The sequence below is a fragment of the Microcaecilia unicolor genome, chromosome 7 (assembly GCF_901765095.1).
Source record: "Microcaecilia unicolor chromosome 7, aMicUni1.1, whole genome shotgun sequence".
Lineage (NCBI taxonomy): Eukaryota > Metazoa > Chordata > Amphibia > Gymnophiona > Siphonopidae > Microcaecilia > Microcaecilia unicolor.
In genome coordinates, this window is record NC_044037.1 from 59,228,142 (window position 1) to 59,251,836 (window position 23,695).

Consider the following 23,695-nt stretch of genomic DNA (forward strand, 5'->3'; position numbering starts at 1 on the left):
AGGTAATCTTTTTATTGGACTAATTTTAATACATTTTGACTAACTTTCGGAGAACAAACCCCCCTTCCTCAGGTCAGGATAGGATACTGTAACAGCACTATACTGTACTGACCCGAGGACGGAGGTTTTGGCCTCTGAAAGCTAAATGCATTAGTCCAATAAAATGGTATTATTTTACTTTCTATATTTGTTTTATTTCTATTTGTTAATTTGTAAAGTGGTGATTGGTACTTGTTAGTTTTTTTCAAATTTACATCTGCTGTCTTTATATTTTGCACAGTACTAGGGGACAGTTTCTGTTTCTGTGGTGTTGCATTGTATGCAGAGTCTGGCATTGGGGGTTCAGTTTAATTTTTGTCTAAATAGAAAGTTTATGATTACTTATTCTATAGTGGATTAGGGTGTATCTGTGTTTGTGAAAAAGACATGGCTTTCAGTTGGCATTGACTGTGCAGGATCTACAATCTGTACTATTCTGTCTGGTTTCGTTTTACAATAGGTGAATTGATGTTCTAGTGCTCACTGTAGTGTTTAAGATGCTTTCCTTTTCCTTGTGTGACTCATAGAAATGACTGCTTATGGTATGGTAGAATTGCTCTATAGGTCCTGAGTGTTTTGTATTCTCGGCATGCCTAGTACTGGATTTGGGGGGGGGGGGGGGGTGTTAAAAAATGACCGGCCCCGGGTGTCAACTACCCTAGGTACGCCACTGGCAGTGTGTCAAGGGCTTCCTTGAATTTACATACTGTTTCCAGACTTTAAGCACCTTCTAACTCTTCACACCTTCTCTCTTTTGTTCCTCAATGCGAGGAGTGTTCGAAATCGGTCTCGCATCGAGGAACAAAAGAGAGAAGGTGTGAAGAGTTAGAAGGTGCTTAAAGTCTGGAAACAGTATGTAAATTCCAGGAAGCCCTTGACACACTGCACTGATTCACTCTGCTGAACTAACACTACTCCAAGAAGAGTGCTGGAGAGACTTTGTTGTAAACACTATGCTCCTGCTTGATGTGATTTAGAAGATTTTTATGATTTATAAGGACTATAATTTGAACCTTTAAGGACAATATCTAAGACACAAGTGGAAGATTTGAAATTGAGGAAACAACAATTGGGGAGCATGTACACAGTTTGTGGATATATAGAAATGTGCCCACACAAGGTTTATGTGAATGGGTGGTGAAGTGAAGGGTGTGACTGGGCAAGTTCCGGAACTTACACAGTATAAGTGGTTTTATGTGATATATGTATTGTAATAAAAGAAATTAAATATTTTAAAGGAAGAACGTTTTTTGTGATATACCCATATAGAAGGCGCCACAAAAATTGTGAACACCTCTGTTTCTAATAGGCAACTACCAACAGCATTAAAAAGGGCAGTGGTTCGCCCTCTGATGAAGAAAAACAACCTTGACCAGGACAAACTTGAAAGTTACAGGCCAGTATCCTACATCCCATTTCTAGGGAAACTCATAGAACAAACAGTCTGTGTTCAACTTAATGAATGGCTAGAAAAGAGTAACTGGCTAGATCCATGTCAATCTGGATTCAGACCTGGTTATGGAACAGAAACAGTCCTCGAATTCTTCTTCACAGAAACCGAGACAAGGGATTCACATCGATGTTAGTACTGCTAGATTTCTTAGCAGCTTTTGACACTGTGGATCATGATATCTTATTAGCACGACTGACAGAAACAGGTATCAATGGAACAGTACTTGCCTGGTTCAGATCCTATCTGACAGGCAACAATCCATGATTGGCAGCAACTCATCACCACCATAGACACTGACCTGCGGGGTACCACAAGGATCGATACTGTCACCAATATCTACCTTAAGCCACTAGCTGAGCTGATTCGGTCAATGGACACTCAGTTCTACATCTGTGCAGATGATGTGCAGCTACTCATACCCATTGAACCTGACTTACCTACAGCCTTGAATAAACTGATCACTTGTCTAACATCAATTCAAGAATGGGCTAAACACAACAAACTTTGCCTGAACCCAAGTAAAACCGAGCTTCTCTGGATCCCTAACACAAGTGGATACATATCTGGCATCAAAATCCATTTTTGGAAGTATGAACTCCCCAACAAATCACAAGTTAGGAACTTTGGAATACAGTTAGATTCAACACTTACTCTGATTCCCCAAATCCAAGCAACCTTCAAGAGCTGCTTCTACTATTTGCGACAGCTACGCTGCCTCTCTCCTTATATCGAGAAGGTAAATCTTATCACAGTTGTGCATGCCATGGTAACATCATGACTGGATTACTGCAATGCACTATACAATGGTCTGACTACAAAGGGCCTGCACCAGCTCCAGTTGATTCAGAATGCAGCAGCAAGACTCATAGAAGGTTGCAAGCGACGTGACCACATCACACCATTTTTGCAAAAACTTCATTGAATACCAGTACAATATAGGGCTAAATTTAAAACTCTATGTCTGATCTTCAAGGCCCTGAAAGGAAATGGCACCAAATATCTGAAGAATAGGATGATCCTCCACACACCGCCAAGGACACCAAGATCCTCCCAAGGACTTTCACTAACTACACCCTCTCCAAAAGACATTACACGATGTGATACCTGCAAGCGAGTCTTCTCCGGAGTAGCCCCCACACTGGAATGCATTGCCTGAAAGGCTCTGCTTAACACAAGACTACCTCTACTTCAGGAAGCAGGTGAAAGCTTGGCTCTTCAACCAAGCTTTTAATGGAAGAAGTAACTAACTTGCTAGTCTCACTCACACACACAAGGATTGACTCGGGCTGCACATACTGCAGAAGGACATGTTTATCCAATCCTACCCTAGCTGAGATAATATTAAACTATCTCTCTGACCTCACGTGCAACTTTCTTCAAATCAATCACCTTACTTTCTAATTCTTCCTACTTTCTTACTCATCTATATGTTACAACTTTGCCTTACCCTTCACTACCACTTATAAGTTTCTAGTACATATTGTATTGTCATTGCAAGTAGTATACCATGCCATACTTTGTATTGTTGTTCGAATATTTTTTAGTGCTCCAATTGCCTATTGCTCATATTTGATCTATTCTTACTGTACACCGCCTTGAGTGAATTCTTTCAAAAAGACGGTAAATAAATCCTAATAAATAAATAAATTGTATGATCTGCAGAACTTTGGTTTCCTCTTCCGGATTTCCTTCCACCTACAAACTAACCAGTTTGAACACAGGTGATTAGTGGCACTATCTGGTTAAGTGCCACTGAGTATCCCTGGATAGCCCTGCACAAGTGATTTAAATGTCCAGGAGCCTTTTCTGGCCATTTAAATCACTCTGAATATCAACCCCATAATAAATCTATAATAATTTTACTTTGAGAATGTGGAAATATCCACATAGTAAAATGTTCTCATGTGCTTAATTCTGATGTGGGCAGTTTAAACCTTACTCCTTAAGCTGCTAAAGGTTTGTTCAAAATCCACACTAACAATGTATTTATAAACTGCTGTGTTGTCTTTGTGAAATCCCCTCTATAAATGGGTTTTCAGTAGGACATGATTGGTGTGAGAAAAAAACAGACTGGCACTTAAGTTTATGAGAACCCTCTGTGAAGAAGTTTTAATAAGACATATTTGTATGCTGGAGACAGGCTACCAGTTGAAATGTATCTTTCATTATATCCTCACTCTGATAACTAGAGAGGACAAGTGAAGTAGCCCTAGAGAAGCTGTGTGAAGTTCATGGATGGGGTGTGGGAGATGAAAAAAGAAAAGTGGAGTAGGAGTTGGATTGAATAGGGTCAAGGGTTTGCTGAATGGTGGCAGAGTTTAACAATTTAACAGTAGCCCACATTGATAAGTTTTCCCCTTAAGCTCATATGTGTACACATGCACACATAATTGCCAAAATTCTACCTAAGTACCTGCTTAACTTATATAGGGTATTTTTTTCAAGGGGGTGGGGATGCAGATGAGTGAAGTTTGGACAAGGCTCAAACATACAAGGGTATATTCTAGAATACTGAAAATTACACAGACATCTTAGGCGCAAACACGTAAACCAGCACTATGGCTGGCAGAAGTGCTCATGCCTTAATGCTAAATGCATATATTCCTGGTTATGTTAGTATTCTATAAAGAAAAGTAGGCACTTATATTCCTTGAAAGAATAGCCTCCTACCACCCTTTAGGTGCTTAATTTTAGGTGCCCAGTTATAGAATTATAGTCAGGCTTAAGTCTATTTTCCTTTACAAAATATTAGATTAATGAGTATACATGTGCATTTGCACTGAAGTGCGACAAAGTACATCAACCATAGAGCTGGTGTAAATGCTTGTGCCTAAGTTTTGGTAATACATGTGTAACTTATGCTGTAAGTTAATAATTGTGCACCTCATCCACACTCTGCCCTTTTGCCACCCATTTATACAGCCACCTGCAAACTACACACTATTGAAGATACATAATTACAGAACAGTGCTTAGGTGGCATATTTGCATATATATATATGCACATACACTCATATATGTTATATTTTAACCATTTCTATACATGACTGGTTCATAAATGTTAGCCCCTATTTTAGGGGTCCTTTCACCAAGCTGCTGTAAAAAAGGCGTTGCGGTAGCCATTTTTCCTGCAAACAAGGGCCCTTTTTACCACAGCGGGTAAAAAAAACCCTAAAAAAGATATGGCCATGCAGTAAGATTATTCTTACTGCGTGGTCACGTGGGGAGGAACACTTACCACCTCCCATTGAGATGGCACTAAGGGCTCCTGAGATAACCCGGCGGTAACCAGGCAGAGATTACCCCTGGGTTAGTGCCATTACAAAATTATTTTCTGTAGCACCAGAAATGGCACGCGTTCAAGGCGGAACTACCACCAGCGGCTGCGTTGTGCCAGCAGTAGTTCCAGGTTGCAGCGCAGTAAGCCCATAGCCGTGAAACATCCCTTTAGTAAAAGAACCCCTTAGGGAGTCTTTTACAAAGTACGCTAGCATTTTTAGCATCCACCAAACATTAACATGTGCTAAATGCTAGAGACGCCCATAAGAATATATGGGTGTCTCCAGCATTTAGAGCACGCTTATTTTCAGCATATGCTAAAAACGTTTTGTAAAAGGGTCTCTTAGAGAATTACCCCCATAAACTCTGGAAGAAAGGGGAGACAAGAGTGATATGTTAGAGACAAATACCTGAATGTTTAAAAATGTTTACGAAAAACAGAGGATTGTTGACCATGGGAAAACAATGATACAGATTAATCAGAGTCTGCAGTATATCAGTAGATGGTGTGCAGACAATGGTCCTGAGGTCTTCATCTGTCATCAGTTTTATATTTATGTTACCTAGAAATAAAGGTCAAACACGTTTTATGTGATAGCTCAATAAAAATGTAATGTAAAACATTTGTGACTAGCTACTTTTCTGACTGTGCTAACATATGTTAGAACAGATTCATGATATAGGTCTTACAAAGAAAAAAAACAAACACATACAATGTTCTAGCTCCAGCTTTTGTGTTTTTAAATGCAAATATTTCACATATTGATGTCAAAACAACTGTAAAGACTGAAAAAGGTTCTCAAAAGATATTTTTAAATACAAATATTGTATGGTTAGTTGATATCAATATTAGCATACATATATCTTAGAGATGGTGCATTTTTTCCTTCTGTGTTTTACTGCTTACTTAGGATCTTATTTTCAGTTAGCCCATAAATGTCAATAAAAAGGTCTGTTGAGGATTCTGTGGGTAGAGATAATTTCCCAGTTAAATGCATTATTAACTTGCATGGTACTGAACAAATGATGAAGCAATCTATAAGGAATTGAAAGAAAGCTTATTGGGAGAAATTCAAAACTGCCAGTTCAGCTGTTACAGTATTATAGCAAGTCATGAAGTGGAATTGAACAACAGTGTCTCTCTGAGGTTAATTACGACCGGAGATAAGGCATGCAAAACAGTTTAGGTCATTAAAGAAAATCTGAAGGAAAGTTCTAAGCATGATAAAGGGGCTCATTTTCGAAACAGAAAAACATCCAAAAAATGGCAAATGGACTTTTTATTTTGTCAAAATGTCCAAACCGCTACTTTCAAAACCCATTTTATTGCAGTAGAGATATCATATATATATTAAGTGAGACAATCTTAAGCTGTGATATCATAGAGAAGAGGAAACCATAAAATACTCAGGGAATGAATGGCCTAAGATTCTACTTTGCTATCACTCCCAGTCAACAAGGCTGCAAGTTGCAATATCAACCTGTAGCATAACCAAGTTGTCCCACACTGTATATAGGTCACTAGCCATATACAAGTGTATGCCCGCCTTATATTAAACCCCTCCCAAACTGCTAACCAATCAGTAAGTCCAAATCCCTCTTAACTATCCTTCCTCCTTCTATTGTGCCCCAAACACTCCCATGCTTCTACCCAATTCCATCTCTAAAGCACTGACCCTTATAACATTCCTGCTCCGTTTCACCTTCTCCTCCTTCTGTCCTACTCCAACATCCGCATTACACATACATTCCCCCAACCTATCCCATTTCACAACCAACCCACACAGAATCTTTGCAGCAAACTTTGCATAGTACCACCCAAAGAACCCATATATCACCAGCAGTCACACCAAAGAATAATTCTGACTGTGAATGGAGCAGTGATACCCTCAGAAAAAAAAAAACAAGGGGAACATCCTTCCCCCTTTAGATCCTCCTCCATGACAGTCCTCTTCTCATTGACACACATTGTCCCCCTTCCACACATATTCCTCCCTCAAACAAACTAATCATTAGTATATATAAAAGAACCATAAATCAAATAGTTCTAAACAGAGTCAGTGACAGCATGTCTTTCCTCAACTTCACCAGAATCCCTTGGAACTCAAAAGTCCTCAAAGATCATTAGTACACCAGAGCAGGGTCCATTATTCTGGGGAAGGAATATTCAAGGTTAATTCCTCTAGACATCAGCTTCGAAACTCAATGATATGCAATGCAGCAGGGAATCCTTTAATGAAAGGCTTGAGAAGATAATACTTAAAAACAGAATAGGAACTCCTCACAAATTTAGAAAGAATGCATTCGTATCAACCAAACAGTGAGACATATCAAGTATTGAAAAACACCACAACTAGCAATTTTTATGTTTGTTTGTATGTATATATATAAAACTAAAAGAAAATACCTCAAAATGTCTGTGATATATTATGGTTCATTTACCAACAACTGTACACCTCAATGGACCAAAATGTCATCACTGGCCAAAAACCTCCAGAGCAATTTTATTATGTTTCAAAAATTCATTCTAGCAAACTTTATGCTTCATTTGAATCAACATTTTTGTGTCAAAAATTTTGAATAAAAATACTAAACCAGGGTCCCTGTTAGAAATGGGTACTCATGAAGGAGCAGATATAATTAAACAAATGAGTGAATCTAAAACAATAATAATATTTGTGTTGGAGTAATCTCAGAGTCACCCAAGCAAGGAAACGCCAAGCGATTTAAACCTCTAAGGGTGGACAAGCTTCTCAATCATTGATATACTCCGTGATAATAAATTTTAAATAATATCACATAAATCAACCCACTGTGCTTTAAACATGAATTTTTCTCACATAGCTGCTCTCTCATAGTCCCACACTAACATTACTCACACTAGTTCCAAAACTAATAATGCTGAAGAAATCCTATCTTGTAATTTTTCAATTGTTTATCTCCAAAATGCCTCCATAGGCTTTATACAACCATTTTGAATAGACAAAAAGGCACACTTATCTTGAAACTTTTTGTCTATTCAAAATGTTTGACACATATTTTTGATACAAGTAAAGGATAAAGTTTGCTAGAATGAATGTTTGAAACATAATAAAATTACTCTGGAGGTTTTTGTCCACTGATGATGTTTTGGTCCATTTGGGGCATACAGTTCTTGGCAAAAGAACCTTAATATCCACAGATGTTTTGAGATCTTTTCCTCCAGTTATTGTTTTTCAATACATGATGTTACGCTCTGCTACACTTCTCCGGGATGGGTCGGTTTCTGTTTCCTAACCCGGCAGCCGTCATCCGGCTTCGAGCAAGAGCAGCAGCCATCTTGGCTAGCTCAGGAGGGGGCAGCCATCTTGTCTAAACGAGAACAGGAAGGAACTCCATATCTGGTCGTGGGAGGATCTCCTATGGGGGCTGCCATGTTGGATGCAGCTGAGTTTGGTTTGCTCTGATTGCTTCACTATTTAAAGCACTGCCTCCAGGCCTTCTTTGCTTCGGCCTCAATTGTTCTGAGGAGCTGCTGTCGGAGTGCTGTTCGCCGGCTATCTCCTGTTCCTGATTTCCTGTGTACCGGACCTTGGCTACTTCTTGGATTTCGCTTGTTTGCTGCCTGCCTTGACCCTGGACTGATTTTTGACTATTCTTGCCTATTCAGAGTTCTGGTGCTGGACTGTGTCTGTATTCCTGCCATCCTGGTCAGCGGCTGTGCAACCCCGCCAGTTCCAGAAGTCCTGGTGGCCACCTGCAGCTGAGGGCTCAACTCTCGGTGAATGGTGGTCGCTTTCCAGGTGAAGGTAGGGGTTGTCTGGCTGCCTGACCGAGTACGGCATCTCTCCATCTTCGCTGTGCTCAGTCGGGGCACAAGGGCTCACACATCTCCAGTCATAACACATGATACATCTCATGTTTCCTTTGCTGATGGAGGAGGAAGAGGAGGAGGAGGAGGTTGGCCCACCTAAGCCCTGGGGCTCTCTCTCTCTTGTACTCTTATCTGGAAAATGACATTGTATGAAAGCTTGAGCATCCTGTGGGGATGAAAAAATAATAGTCTCTCCCTTCCATGTGACCCATCAATTAGCCGGATAATACATAGTCTTTCTTCTATGTTTGTGCAGTGCTGCGTAAGCCTTGTGGCGCTATAGAAATGCTAAATAGTAGTAGTAGTAGTAGTAGTATATGATGAGAATAAAATTGTTTCTTAAATCTCTGTATTGCATATGTAATATATCAATGTCCGGCTATAATCAGCAAACACTATAACTTTACAGTTGTGATATTTGAGATCCCAATGCAACTGTCCATTTTGTAAGATGAGTTCCCTGTTGGTAGTTCAGAAGTTGACATGCCATGCCAGTACGCCGCATAGGAATGTGGTGTACCCTCTTAACCACCAAGTCTTCAGACAATGGCTGCTCCATAAAAAGGTCACAAAGTACCTGGGTCACAAAATCCTCCATTGGTCCTGACTCATCTCCTTTAGAGATCCCAACCAAATGAATGATGGTGTGCCACAACTGACACTCCAGGCCCTCAATTTTAGCAAGTGTCTTCTTCAAGGCTGCCCTGGCAGAGATTGACTGCCCTACAGCTCTGTCAGATCATTTTCCACCGATGAAATGCACTGTTCGGTATGGTCCATACAGCCCATCAATTTCTGCACCTCTGCCCAAGCCACACACAGTTCATCCTAGAACATAGAATGTGGCATTTACAGAACAAAAGTTTGAAAGCATCATCTTGGTGGAACACGCACTCCACCATCATAAGTTGGCAAAAGCCCTCGCTTGTTTTAGTGGCTGTATTCAAAAGTGCTGCAGCTTTTTTCTATTACCCTCAGAAGGTCAAATACTGCAGGCATTTGCAAAATTATGTGCTGAGATCTGGAAAGAGTTTGTGAGTGAAACTGTGAGGCCCAGGAGCTCTGCAGGCATGTCTTCACTTCAGGTTGCCATCACGTGATCTCATGTAAGCCCTCCATGAGCCTTCTTTCCTTTCCTGCTTTTAACTAGGTTTTTAACCTAAGGGTAAAATACCCACTTATGATTCAGCCACTTGCTAACTAGGTTTTAAAGGTGATCTGATTGGGTTCTTGTTCTGCATATATAGCAGAATTAGAAAAGGTTCAAAGAAGAGTGACCAAAATGATAAAGGAGATGGCACTCCTCTTGTATGAGTAAAGGCTAAAGACGTTAGGGCTCGTCAGCTTGGAAAAAAGAAGGATGAGGGGAGATATGATTGAGGTCTACAAAATCCTGAGTGGTATAGAACAAGTAGAAGTGAATCGATTTTTTTTTACTCGTTCCAAAAGTAAAAAGACTAGGGGACACTTGAGGAAGTTACAAGGAAATATTTTTCCACTCAACAAATAGTTAAGCTATGGAACTCTTTGCCGGAGGATGTGGTAACAGCAGTTAGTGTATTTGGGTTTAAAAAAGGTTTGGTCAAATTCCTGGAGGAAAGGTTCATAGTCTGCTATTGAGACAGACATGGGGAAGCTGCTAGTCTGCTATTGAGACAGACATGGGGAAGCTGCTGCTTGCCCTGGCATTGGTAGCATGGAATTTTGCCACGATTTGGGTTTCTCCCAGGTACTTGTGACCTGGCTTGGCCACTGTTAAAACAGGATACTGGGCTAGATGGACCATTGGTCTGACCCAGTATGGCTACTCTTACGTTCTTATCTTTTAAGGTAGGTTGGCTTCTTGGAAAATAAATTTACATTTGCATTATTTACTACTGCCTGTACTGTAATTGTTCTGTGAATACACTTTGGTTTCCAGTACTGCTAACCTGGTATCTTGCATGAGTACCATATTAACTAGAAAATGTTGTGTCCTCAGAATAGCTTGACACTTTTACAGTACAGTAAAAGAAAGGGGGAAAAAAGTAACTGTAACAGACCCAGAGGAAAAAATGGTTATGATCAAGCTGTTTTCATTGAGTTAATTTTATGTATAGTGATGGTAATTAGTATTAGAAAGCTTGCTTTTATGTTTTTTCTTTTTAAATAGAAGGATCCATTACATATTTAAATTCTTATCAATAATAATCTTAAATCCATGGTGTTGTAAGACAAAGAGGGAATTGATTTATTGCCATCTGTCATTCTTGCTTTTGAAGGATAACATTTTGACTACACATAAAAATGGCTTTCAGGCTAATTAGTCAGTAATAGATCATGTCAAAACATTGTCATTTTATAATGAAAAGCTAGTGTGTTGCATTTTTATACATCAAATAAAAATTGTAATATATAATAGTATCTAAAATGAAATATAGAATGTATATAGGAAAGTGGTTGAATTTAACCCCTGCTTTTAAATACATATCATAAGAAGTGCCATGATGAGGTAGACCAATGGTCTTTCAAGCACAGCAACCTGTCTCTGACATTGACCAGTCTCATGTCACTTAAAAGAACCCAACTGATTCCAATAGAAAAGTTCATTCTGTACTATGATTCCCATGTCTATGTTAAGGATCTCAAGCTCTGGTCCTTGAGGGCTGAAAAATAGGAACTCAACTCAGTGTTTAATACTGAGGGGCTGATATTCAGACTGTGGGAGTTAGATTGGCTAACTCCTGCGGTTGGCACCGAGCCCAGATATTCAATGCCCGGCTGTTTCCATTTTATTTTTGGTTGGTTTAAAGATAACTGGCTAAGTTGATATTCAGACTTAGCTGGTTATCTTTAAACTGGCCAAAGATATCCCACATTTTCACGCTGTCAAATATGGCCTCAAACTGACTTAAAAAATTGACAGATAGCCAGGTATATCAGCCGATATAACTGGCTATCTGCTAGCTGCTAACTGGGGATATTCAGTGAGGGACAGCCAGTTATCCCCCACTGAATATTAGTGGATAGCTGGTTAAGTGCTATTTAACCCGTCAGCTATTCTGGCCAGTTAAATAGCACTGAATATTGGGGGGGGGGGGGGGGTGAGTCTATTCATTGACTTAAACCTGGGGATGCTTGTTACCAAGAACTGACTCCAATCCACTGAATTCCATTCTTTATTTAATACAATTGATAAGATAAACAACTCAATCACTTACAGTTGTATTGAGATGGATTAGGATTCTGCACAAACAGATTGAGTCCAAGTCTGTGATCAGCCCCTTTCCAGTAGGGAGAACTGTTAGTGACTGGTGCTTGACATACTGAAACACAGCACTAACAATACTACAACACAGCACAGGTAACCGTATACAGCAGCCACACAGGTAAAAATTCACTATGAAGTGCTACCCTGAGAGGAAAAAAAACAAGCAGTAGTTTACGGGCTCAGTATGGAGGGTTCATGCCCTCTACACACTGGATCTAAGACCTACATACAGCTACCATTTCTCTAAGCAGTCCTTTTATAGAGTTGCAATAAAAAGTAACCTGTGATAGAGTTGGTGCATGGGATTGCTGCACACCGAGGCCACTTTTTTACTGTGGCTGTAAAAAGCCTTTTTTTCCATTGGCGTCCTTAATGGCCATGCACTAATTTCACAATTAGCCTGCGACCATTACTGCCTGAGCCCTTACTGCCACCTATCTACTTGGTGGTAATGGCTCATGCACTAATCCGGCGATAATCAGGCAGCGTATGTGATGCACATATCACTGGGTACGCCTAATCCTTGCGCCCCCACGCTAGAAAATAATTTTTGTTTTTTTAGCATCTGAAGGGGCATCCATCTGTTGACCTGAGATGTTGTCCTGGTAGGTGTGCTGTCTGCCTGGTGCCAAAATTCAAAAGTTTGCCAAGACGCGTCAATTTTACTGATCGTTATCTAATGCTTCTCATCCACATTGGCACAAATGATACTGCTTGTTGCTCCATCAAGGACATAAAATGTAACTTCAAAGCTGCATTCTTTTCAATCCTCCATGTGAAAGGTAAAGTTAGTCTGACCTCTGTAGTGATTAAAGCTTTTGACACAGTTCTGCATATGCAACATAAACAAACTGAGTGTCATCAGTATAGACCTTAAAGTGACTGAATAGTTTAGAAAATTGCTGAGTGGAAGGCAACAAAGGGTAGTAGCAAATGGAGTTCACTCTGAGAAAGGGGACATTACTAGTGGTGTGCTGGATGGATCAGTTCGTCTGGTTCTTATTAACATTTTTGTAAGTGATATTGTGAAAGGGATGTCTAGTAATGTTTACCCTTTTGCAGATGATTATAAAATCTTCAACAGGGTAGATACCTCTGATGGTATCTCAGCATAAGGAGGGATCTAGAGACCATCATTACCTGGTCTTATAAACACCTTTATGAACAAAAGGTTGTATGATATTCATATTTAAATTTATTTGAGGTCTCTTTCAAAAAATACAGGTTCCACTAAATTTTGTACAGATTATGCATATGTATAGTAATATGTACATTAGAAAGCAAGATTTTTGTACTGTTTACATTACAAAATATATACTTTTACATTATATATTTATGTTCTTTTATTGTATTCTTTATTGTATTTATTTTATATCATATTTTATTTATGTTTTATGTTCAATAGACCCCTGAGGCATGCACTTCATGCCGAAACACGGTGCCGTGTTGGGCTTCACATGAATTCTGCAAGTACCAGAAATAAAATATTTTTGTGATTTGATGATCATCTTGTGTCCCTGGTTATGCAGAAGCCTTCTCCAACTTCCCACTGTCATTTGCTATCTATGCTTTCCATGGGATTCCTTTCATTTTTCTTTTTGTTTCAAGAAAGCATGGGACAGGCATGTGGTATCTTTTAGGGGGAGGAAGATATAGCAGATGATATAGATAGGTAGACTGGATAGGCCATATGATTTTTATCTGCCATCCTGTTCTATATTTCTAATTTGGCAACTTAGATGTATTGCTAAAAAAGTCAAGGTCATGCATTTTGGCTACAAAAACCTGAGGGAGAAGTACATTATAGGAGGTGAAGTACTTCTGTGCGCTAAAGAAGATCAGGACTTGGGGATGATCATATCCGATGATCTAAAGTTGGCCAAACAGATAGAAAGGTGACAGCAAAAGCCAGAAGAATGATTGAGGGGGTCTGTTATAAAGCAGCGGTAAGCCCAACGCGGGCTTACCGCACGCTAAATCAGAACTACTGCTGGCCCAATACAGCCGCCGGTGGTAGTTCCGGGTCAAGAACGTGCCACCCCGGCGCTCCTGAAATTTTTTTTTTTTTCTACATGATAAGTCATATTTATTATACCCCCTGGAATAAGAAATCATACCTTACTTTTTTATACATTGTACCTTAATATGTTTTATAAATTGTCCAATGCAGGATCAAGTGAACTATCCTGGATTTCTGCCATCTCTTTAAATTTGTTGCTCCCAAGGAGCATTATTATCCTGCTATGGATGAGGATGATCAATATATTCTAAGAGTAAATTCTTGGCTCACCCTTTCCCAGATCCTTTCAAGTACATTTTACTAGTATGCTTTAAAGAACTAATGTCAAAGGGTTATATCCACTGAATATATGCTCTTCAGGCTTGCTCTTTCCATAAGTGGATTCATTTTCACATAATTTGATATGTCAGAATCTAAAGATAAACCCCCTTTATTTTCAGCATCTTCTTATAACCTCCAACATGGAAAGGGTAATTTTCAGGTCAGGTATTCAATATGGTAGGCAATTTAAATTATCTATGACTACATTCAGGACACAGATAATTCATTGCCTTAACATCTCTAATAATACAGGAATGAATGACATTTATTGCGGAATTTAAATATTTAGGAGTGCAGATGTATAATATGTTATCTTCAAGACATGATCTTTAATTTTGCAATTGAACAAGACAACTTGAGTGAATAGAATTAGAAATATCACAAGTCCTTGGAAAAGAAGTTAAGTAAACTTAAAAATCTAGACTTCTGGAATTATATAATGTCATGTCTGATATGACTGTGAAAGTGCAAACTACTAAATTTGCCTGTAGGAAACACTTTCTGAAAATGATTCTGAATGCTACAAAAATGTTTTTTATTTTAAAAGAAGTTACTAATACATTCTTAAAGTTGGGAAATCAATAAGGCTGCTATCACAATACTAAGAAAGACAGGGGCCCTTTTACTAGGCCACGTAAGAACCAAACTGGAGTTACCGCCCGGCTACTACGTGGCTCTTGCAGTAATTTCATTTTTGGTGCGCGGCCGAAAATTTTGGGACACGCACCAAGTGGAATTTGGCATGCATAGGTCATAGCCGCCTGGTTACCACGTGAGACTTTACTGCTAGGTCAATGGCTGGCGGTAAGGTCACAGACCCAAAATGGACACACGTCGATTTTCATTTTGTCACACCTCCATTTTCAGCAAAAATAAAAAAAGGGCTTTTTTTACAGGCACACTGAAAAATGGATCGGCACACCCAAAACGTGAGCCTACACTACCGCAAGCCATTTTTCAGCACACCTTAGTAAAAGGTCCCCACAGACTGCTATTATGAGCTTTATATAGTAATACAGATTTAATTCTGAATTTAAAGAGAACATCATTCCAATATGGAATAATAGTTCACTCCAATGTGTTTTAGGAGCCGTTTTATAAAGGTGCGGTAGGGCTACTGCCCGGATAGAGCGCACCAAATTGGCCCTACTGCTGGGGTAGTAGTTCCCATTGGTGCACAGTTCCCCATGGTAGAAAACCTACTGTGGGGTGCATTCCTGGCAGTAATCAGTAGTACAGCCACATTGCCACATGCTGTCCGATTACCACGGGGTTAGTGCGTGAGCCCTTACTGCTTACTAAATAGGTAGTGGTAAGGGTTCAGGTAGTAAAAAGTCATTTAATTTTAATATTAGTGCATGGCTATTTACTACCCCATTTTTAAAAAAAGGCATTTTTCTTACACATTAAAAAGTGGCCCAGCATGTGCCAATTTCATACACCAAAACTAGCTCTGGCCACTTTTTACCGTGGCTTAGTAAAAGGGCCCCTTAAAGTTTAAAATTTCAAAGATGCTGAGGCATGTCATGGATGGAAATAGGGATATATTTATACGTTTACAGATGCACTGATATGATGATTCACAATAGGTAGCGGATAAACGCAGATAGCTAGAGGGGCAGTTACCAAACTGAGGTGCTGATCATGGTGGGGGTGCTGATTTATTTTGCATCTGCCCCTTTGTTTAGACCCCAGGTCTAAACTAGTAGCTGGTACTTGCACATGCCTTAGGTCAGGAGCAAAGTCCAAAAGGGACATTTTTTTAAATAGCTGAGAACTTCCCATTACAAAATAGGAAGTGCATAACTATTTTTGATACAGTGCAAACCACACCTAGATCACGTAGCAGCTTTCTAAAATTGCTGTTTGCATAAATATGAGATTTGAGGGTCCTTTTACTATGGTGCGCTAACAGATTTATCATGTGCTAACGATTAGCACATGTTAAATAATAAGACACCAATAAAAATATAATGGGCAATTTTATCATTTAGTGCATGCTAATCATTGGCACTAAATCCATTAGCACACCATAGTAAAAAGACCCCTTAGACATGTAAATGTTGCTATTTACATGTATAGATGCTTCTAAAATGACTTGTTTTCCACTTAAAATTCATCTTATTTTGTGCCTCACCCACCCACCTCACAACTGGTGTAGACACGTGTATTGGATGCATGTATTGGCTGCGCGCAGGTCCATTTTTCAGCGCACATGCAAAAAGGGCCTTTTTTTGCGAAAAAAGGATGTGCGGCAAAATAAAAATCAGTGTGCGCCCATTTTGGGCCTCAGACCTTACTACCATCTATTGACTTAGCAGTAAGGTCTCGTGTGTTAACCAGGCGGTAATCGTCAGCACGTGTACACTGTCAATTACCTCCCAGTTAGTGCCACATGGTAGAAAATAGAAATTATTTTCTGCTGCACGTATTGGACGCATGTAGAAATTACAATTACCACCAGGGGCACATGGTAGCCGGGTGGTACTTCTAATTTGACATGCATTGGATGCCTGTAGGCGCCTACGTGTCTTGGTAAAAGGGTCCCTTAATAAGCATCAAACAATTTTGCTATTGTTAGTATTTATCATAATATAGTTGTTCTAAATTATATCAAACAAATGAGTTTGGGGTGTTACCAATATTGTCTCAAAAACCAAAGTCATATTGACAGAGGAAAGTACATAAGTACATAACTAATGCCACACTGGGAAAAGACCAAGGGTCCATCGAGCCCAGCATCCTATCCACGACAGTGGCCAATCCAGGCCAAGGGCACCTGGCAAGCTTCCCAAACGTACAAACATTCTATACATGTTATTCCTGGAATTGTGGATTTTTCCCAAGTCCATTTAGTAGCGGTTTATGGACTTGTCCTTTAGGAAACCGTCTAACCCCTTTTTAAACTCTGCCAAGCTAACCGCCTTCACCACGTTCTCCGGCAATGAATTCCAGAGTTTAATTACGCGTTGGGTGAAGAAACATTTTCTCTGATTTGTTTTAAATTTACTACACTGTAGTTTCATCGCATGCCCCCTAGTCCTAGTATTTTTGGAAAGCATGGTGAACAGACGCTTCACATCCACCTGTTCCACTCCACTCATTATTTTATATACCTCTATCATGTCTCCCCTCAGCCGTCTCTTCTCCAAGTAATGCAAAAAATCTTCATTCTTTCAATAGCCACAAAGAAAGAAGGGACCAGATACAAAGATGTATAGAATATTAAAAAGACAACAACAAATTGCAGGAAGAGCGTAAGTACCAATGCTCACTGTCTAAGCAATAAGGTTCAAGACCTTGAAGCCCCAGTGGTGAAAGCAGACTTTGATGTTGTTGCCATTATTTAGATGTGGTTTAATGAGTCTATACCATGCTATAATTGTTTAAAAAGGACAAAGATGGCAGATAATGTGGAAGGGTAGCGTTATATAAAAAACCTAATATTACAGTAACTGATTTGCAGAGGATGTGCAAATTGCTGTCTTCCAAAGAGGAGATAGCCCTTCAATTCACATTGGCCTTTTCTCTTCATTGACCATAGCAAAATGTCTGTTACTAATGGAGGGGCATTTTCAATATTACATCTAAATTTGATTTTGGACATTTTGTGAAAAACGTCCAAAACTCCAGTAGTGAACATGGTCGTTTTTAAAACAGAAAAAATATACAACTTTTTGTTCTGAAAATGGCCATTTGCCAGATGTTTTTCTGTTTAGTGCATCTATCTTTTAGAACCAATTTTGAAAAAAAAAGTCCAAGGGGAAAACACAAAAACAAGCTATTAGGATGTATGGGGGACCATACTTAGGACCCTGTTTACTAAGGCGCGCTACCATTTTTAATGTGCCTAGAATTAGCGCACACATTAATCATGTGGGCACCCATAGGGATATTGTAGGCACATACATAGTTAATGTGCTTGTACATGGTTAATGCACATTAAAGATGGTAACGCACCTATACTGCGGCTTAGAAAACAGGACCCAAAGTAGACTGACTATACAGACATTCCAGCAGAGCAGTGGGACACCCTAGGGAGCACTAAAGAGGACGTCACATAAAAGGTTCTAGGTACACATCTCACTATTATCCCCTTGTTTTGTATGGTGAACCCTCCAAAACCCACCAAAAACCTACTGTACCCAACTATACACCACTACAATAGCCCTTATGGCTACAGGTGTCACCCGTACGTTGGTATATTAGGTTTTTGATGAGTTTTGGTGGGGTCACACATTCCACCACAGGTGTACCAGTTAGAGTAAGATATGAGTCTTGGTCCCTCTTCCCTACAGTGCATCTACCAATAAGCTACTCCAGGGGCCTGCTTGCTGCTCTAATAGGACTGGCCATAACACCTGAAGCTGTCATAGAGCTGGTATGTTCTGTTTCTTTCATATCTTTGTGGAGTGGGAGGGTGTCAGTGACCACTGGGGTAGTAAGGGGATCATGCTTTAATCCCTCTAGCAGTCATCTCTTCATTTATGCAAACCTTTTTGTAACTTAGTAATGATTAAAACAGGTCTATACCAAAAATCTAACTTTTGGCCCTGCACGTTTTTGCGTTGTTCCATTATGGCAGAAAAACATCCAAGTTTTAGGAATACCAAAATCCCACCTCAAACATGCCCATTTTGATTTACATGCAATACAGAGAAAAATATCTCGAATCCGAGTTTTGAAAATTGCGATTTGGACTTGTTTTGGAGAAAAATATCCAAATGCCACTTTATGCCATTTTTGAGATGTTTTTCTCTTTTGAAAATGAGCCCCTTAGCTCTTCAAAACCGGCAAAATAAAAACACTTCCAATTAACATAAAACTCAGTCTTTGTTTTTCATATGGTGAATTTTGCAAGTTATAAAGGGTTAAAAAATGAAAGGCTGAAGAACATTTGGAAAACACACATTTTTTGATGTTCTTTCAGTTTCAAGACAAGGAATCTATAGTGTGCTGAAATGAGAAGTAAGGAATTCAGCAAGGTTGATTGTTTAATGGTTGTGCTGCTAAGTTATTTGAGTCCTTAATAGCACTGAATTAGATTGCTAAATGCAACCTTTACGGTGTCACTTTTTTCAGATCTTTTATGTGCCATTGATATCATCTCAGAAATTTCAATCACCAGAGTGGGTATGGCTTTAGAAATTATTGATGTCTGCAATACAGTAATATGTCAAGGCAATAATGTCAGCTTTGTGTGAATCCCTGCTTGTGCAGGTATTAAAAGAAATGAAATGGGAGATAAAGTAGTCAAAAGACTTTGGAAAATAATTCAGAAGATGGAATTATTTCATGATTTAAAAGAGAAATTAACCTACCTTAAAAAAAAAAAAAAAACCAAGAGACTGAAGCCAATGAGAAAAATGGAAGTAGTGAAGGTTAAAATGATGGGTACTTTAAGCATCGTCACACAAATTGCAGGAATGCAATAATCAATTAGCGCAGCTACATTACAGAATTACTGCGTGAGCCCTAACCATCTACAAAATGGGGGGGGGGGGGCAATAAGTGCTCATGCAGTATTTTTTTTAATGGCTGTGTGACAATGGCAACATTAGCGCATGTGCTTTAATACAAAAATGGGAAATTGGCCATTTTATAACTGCGATAAAGTGCGCGGAAAAACCTGTGCAAGGGTGCGCTAAGGCCACCTTTTACTGCAGGTTTGTAAAGACCCCTAAATGAGAATAGAAGGCAACAGAATGTAACGTTGCATCACTGATCACACAAATTTCATTTAGCTGTGACTTGTGTTTTTAGATAGCATTCATAATACATTTATAATGAAAACCCTGTTATATTAAAACTGCAATGAACACTGATGCCTACTAAGATACTGGATAATAATATTCTCTGCAAAATTAATACCTTATGTAACTCTGATTCAGTTAATTTGAGAGAGACAAAGGGGTTCTTCATTTTAGGGGCATGAAAGAGAAAATTACCTGGTTTGCCTAGTAGGCAGAAAACATTCTTGTTACCAGTACAGGGTGAGGCAAAAAAAAAGTAACTCCCTAGAGTTTTTTTTTTTGCCATTTTCTGAACAACTGCTTTGAATTTCAGCGAAAAATTTACATACTTTTTTAGTCATTGTACTTGCATATTATTATTAAACAACAGTTGGGCTGAAGTCAATTAAAATTTTAAATCTCGATTAAAGTCAGAATATAGCCAGCTGTTCATGGGGGTGGGGGCACAAATTTCCTCTCTTTCTCCCCCACCACATTAGATATTATACCTTTGCGGGTGGGAATGCCAAAGCTAGTCAAATAAACCCACTGTGAAAACATCCCCCTTCCTCCAGGAGGGAAGGGGAGAGAAGCTGCTGGTGGTCTGAGAGGGGAGGAAGAGATGCTGGACAGGACATGTGGGTAGGGGAGGGAGAGAGGGAAGGCGGTTAACATTAATTGTGATTTATTTTTTTTAAATCATGATTAATGGTTAACAAGTTAATCATGGTGTTAATTGCGATTAACATGCAGCCCTAATCTTAAACTATGTTGATGTTACTGACATTTTAGCTTTACTACCTATCAATTTTTGCACGTTAGAAATGTTTGAGCTAACACAGTAAAATAAAGTCATTCAAACGATACAATACTGTGAACTGGGAGTGGCTACTACTACTACTACTTAACATTTCTAGAGCACTACTAGGGTTACGCAGTGCTGTACAGTTTAACAAAGGACAGTCCCTGCTCAAAAGAGCTTACAATCTACTCAGTGTCCACCCCTAGTTTTAACACAGGCCTTCTGTCACTTTGGAAAGTTCTTCACAACCTTGTCGATCAGCCCTGTGGCAAGCTGTCCCAGGTCATCTGCAGCAGTCCTTGAGTCTGGCGATTGTTTGTGGCTTTAGGTGGGGCTTATGATAGGCCTCCAACAATGCTCCCCAGACAAAAGTCTACATCATTGTGACATCATTTGGTTTTTCAAAAAAAAAAAAAAAAAAAGGTAGTTTTACAGTGCAAGCAAGCCAAACCACCACAAGGGTGGAGGTACACAAATTCCTACGAAAAGTAGAATCTGAGGAAAGGGGGAGTAGGAGGAGTAGGCTCTTGAACAACACCAGTAGGCGACGTAGATAGGAACAATGCTCCCCAGACAAAAGTCTACATCATTGTGACATCAATTGGTTTTTCAAAAAAAAAAAAATGGTAGTTTTACAGTGCAAACATTTTTGAATGAGCAAATAACAAATAAAGCAGTATAATTTCACATTGAAATTCCAAGTAGTTGCTGAGAAAACAGCAAACAAGAGTGGAAGAAAAAAGTTCCAAGAACTGCCGGAAGTCCAATATCTTCAAAATAAAAGTTTATTCTCCAATAAAATTCACAAACACTATCCAGACACAACATAGACCATGTTTCGGCAGTGTGCCTTCCTCAGGGGTCATAACTCATCATGAATGTAAAAATATGATATGGAGAATAACCGCAATATCATCAGATAACACGAAAGTACATGTTAGAAGACAGGTTTTCCAAGGAAGGCACAACTTGAATAAGACAGTCCTTCCCTGTACCAACTTCTTCTTATTTCCAGAAGGATATTGCCCATTTTTAGGGATGTGCATTTGAATTGAATTGAAAATAGCATCAAAACAAGGGCTACAAAGAAGAAAGCACTTGATCTAGTAGACTCCCACCTAGCATTAGAGTAATGGGGAATACTATTATCCAGTAGTGAATGCAGTGTATACCATGGGGTATACGGAATGATTAAAGATGGTAGATAATCAGGTCTATTGCTGTAAAGAATTTTATGTGTTAGAATCAGAATTTTAAATTTAATTCTTAAGTCTATTTTTTGTTGTTGTTATGTTTGTACCCTGTGTTTTCCCACTCATGGCAGGCTCAATGCGGCTTACATGGGGCAATGGAGGGTTAAGCGACTTGCCCAGAGTCACAAGGAGCTGCCTGTGCCTGAAATGGGAATCAAACTCAGTTCCTCAGGACCAAAGTCCACCACCCTAACCACTAGGCCACTCCTCACTCACTCCTCACTATTGGCAGCCAGTGTAGTTGTTTTAGTAGTAGTATAATATAATCACGATGTTTAGCTTTACACAAGAACCTAGCCGCAATGTTCTGTACCATTTGCTATCCACTGTCTGCCTTTCAGTCTCATTAAGTGTAGAACAATTGAGCCAAAAACTCATCACAAGACCCCCAGACTATCAGGACTCTGCAAACTATAAAAGCTGATCATAAAGATTGGTAAATTGTTTAGATATGGCCTATTGGTCAAGAAGAAGAAGATTTCCTTGCATATCTCTAACCACAGCAATCTTTTCTGTATTTTTCCTACCTTTTAAATAGCTCCTCTAATCGTTGCCTTCAGGGCCGTGCCTAGGGTCTCTGGTGCCCCCCTGCAGACTATCAGTTGGCGCCCCCCCCCCCCCCGGTCTAGTATAAAATGCCATAAATAAATATAAACTTTTAACGTTGAGAACCTGATTATCAAAGTGCACATATTCCAAACACTATAATGAAAATAAAATGATTTTTTCTACCTTTGTTGTCTGGTGACTTTGTTTTTCTGATCATGCTGGCCCAGTACCTGATTCTGCTGCTATCTGTCCTCTTAATTCCATTTCCAGGTCTTCCTTTCCATTTATTTCTTTACTTTCCTCCTTTCTTGCCTTACATTGGTAAGTAAAAGCTGGGTCCTCTGCAGACTTGATTGTCCAGTGGATCCAGCTTCTGCCTATTTTCTCCATCCATGTGCAGGTTTTCTCCCTTTTCCCTCATCTCATCTGCTTCCTCTCTCTTCCCTCCCCTCCATCCATGTCGATCATTTCTTCTCTCTCCCTTCCCCTCCATCCATCTGCATTGCCTTCCTCTGTCTTCCTTCCCCTCCATCCATGTTCAGAATTTCTCCCCTTCATCCATGTTCATCTCCTTCCTGTCTTCCCTCCCCTCCATCCATGTCCAGCAACCCTCCTCTCCCACCTGCCTTCCCCTCCATCCACCCATGTCCAGCACCTTCCCTCTTTCTCTCCTACCCTTCCAGCCAGTGTCATCCCTCTTTCTCTCTCCATCCTTCCACCCATTACCCTCTCCCAATCCTTCCGTCCATTGTCTCCCTCTATCTCCCCTTCCTTCTAGACAGTTCTCTTTCTCGACCCTTTTCCATTCAGCATTTCCTCTCTCTCCCCATCCTTCCAGTGTCTTTCCTCTTTCCCTCCCTACCAGCGTCTTCCCTCATTCTGACCCCTCCTTCCAGCATTTTTCCTTTCTCCCTCCTTTCATCCAGCCTTTCTCAGTCTGACAGCTAGGGTCTCCCCCAGTTTCTCCCCAGCAGCTTCTCTCTCTCCTACCCATGTCCCCTCTTTCCACTCATCTCTCTCTCTCTCTGTACCCCCTTCCATCCAGCATCTTCTCTCTAGCTCTCCCCTGCTCTTTTCCATGTCCCTGGCTCTCCCCTGCTCTTTTCCATGGCCCCTCTTTCTCTCCCCATCTCTTTCTGGCTCTC